Here is a 1741-nt window from a genome sequence, read left to right as displayed (position 1 = left end):
ATAGGATTCTCCCATGTAATTCACCTCTTCCATTGCTGGGTTCTCAGGATCATAAGCTTCTTCTTCAGATGAAGCTTCTTTGGTACTGACTGTTGCTACTTGCATTCCAGACAGACTCTGAGAAATCATATTGACTTGCTGAGTCAATATTTTGTTCTGAGCCAATATGGCATTCAGAGTATCAATCTCAAGAACTCCTTTCTTCTGACTTGTCCCATTATTCACAGGATTCCTTTCAGAGGTGTACATGAATTGGTTATTTGCAACCATTTCAATGAGTTATTGAGCTTCTGCAGGCGTCTTCTTCAGATGAAGAGATCCTCCAGTAGAGCTGTCCAATGACATCTTGGACAGTTCAGACAGACCATCATAGAAGATACCTATGATGCTCCATTCTGAAAGCATGTCAGAAGGACACCTTCTGATCAATTGCTTGTATCTTTCCCAAGCTTCATAGAGGGATTCACCTTCCTTCTGTCTGAAGGTTTGGACTTCCACTCTAAGCTTGCTCAATTTTTGAGGTGGAAAGAACTTTGCCAAGAAGGCATTGACTAGCTTTTTCCAAGAGTTCAGGCTTTCTTCAGGTTGTGAATCCAACCATGTTCTAGCTCTGTCTCTTACAGCAAAGGGAAAGAGCATAAGCTTGTAGACCTCGGGATCAACCCCATTGGTCTTGACAGTGTCACAGATTTGCAAGAATTCAGCTAAGAACTGATGAGGATCTTCCAATGGAATTCCATGAAACTTGCAATTCTGTTGCATCAGAGAAACTAATTGAGGCTTAAGCTCAAAGTTGTTTGCTCCAATGGCAGGGATTGAGATGCTTCTCCCATAGAAGTCAGGAGTAGGTGCAGTAAAGTTACCAAGCACCTTCCTTGCATTGTTGGCATTGTTGTTATTTTCGGCTGCCATGGCTTCTTCTTGTTTGAAAGTTTCTGTTAGTTCCTCTATAGAGAGTTGTACTTTAGCTTCTTTTAGCTTTCTCTTCAAGGTCCTTTCAGGTTCAGGATCAGCTTCAACAAGAATGCCCTTGTCCTTACTCCTGCTCATATGAAAAGAGAGGAGAAGAAAATATGGAATCCTCTATGTCACAGAATAGAGATTCCTTGAGGTGTCAAAGGAAAATAAAAATAGAAGGATGAGGTAGAGAAGAGAGAATTCGAACTTATCAAGAGGGACAGAGTTCGAATTGCTGATAATAGAGAAGTGTTAGTCCTTTAAATAGAAGGATTTGAGAAGAGGGGAAGAATTTTTGAAATTAAAGTAAAAAAATATTTTGAAATAATTAAAAGAAATTTTGAAAATTTGGTAAATGATTTTCGAAAACTAAGATTGGGAAAGAAATTAAGTGATTTTTGGAAAAGATTTTGAAATTAGAAATCAAAAAGATATGATTGAAAATTAAATTTGAAAAAGATGTGATTGAAAAGATATGATTGAGAAGATATGATTGAGAATCAAATTAGAAAGAGAATTTTTTTTAAAAATTAAAGTTGGTTACTTGACTAACAGGAAATTAAAAGATATGATTCTAGAATTAAAATTTGATCCTTTCTTAATAGGCAAGTAACCACTTAAAAATTTTGAATTAAATCATTAATTGTAGCAAGGATTTTCAAAAATAATAATAATTTAAAAAAATTGAAAGAAATTAATTTTGAAAAGATATGATTGAAGAGATATGATTTGAAAAAGATTTGACTTTGAAAAATTATGAATATTTGAAAAAGGTTTGAATTAA

The 1741-nt window shown here is 34.9% G+C and overlaps 1 non-coding gene across 1 annotated transcript; it reads left to right on the top strand.

The window, feature by feature from the left end:
* Window positions 1-399: 399 nt before the first annotated feature.
* Window positions 400-507, top strand: LOC112781174 (small nucleolar RNA R71). Its single transcript, XR_003191967.1, has one exon. It is a non-coding gene; the product is annotated as a small nucleolar RNA R71 (small nucleolar RNA).
* Window positions 508-1741: the final 1234 nt, after the last annotated feature.

Source organism: Arachis hypogaea, chromosome 19 (genome assembly GCF_003086295.3).
Source record: "Arachis hypogaea cultivar Tifrunner chromosome 19, arahy.Tifrunner.gnm2.J5K5, whole genome shotgun sequence".
Lineage (NCBI taxonomy): Eukaryota > Viridiplantae > Streptophyta > Magnoliopsida > Fabales > Fabaceae > Arachis > Arachis hypogaea.
Note: the sequence above shows the minus strand (reverse complement) of the source record. Positions and strands in the feature narration are given on the sequence as shown.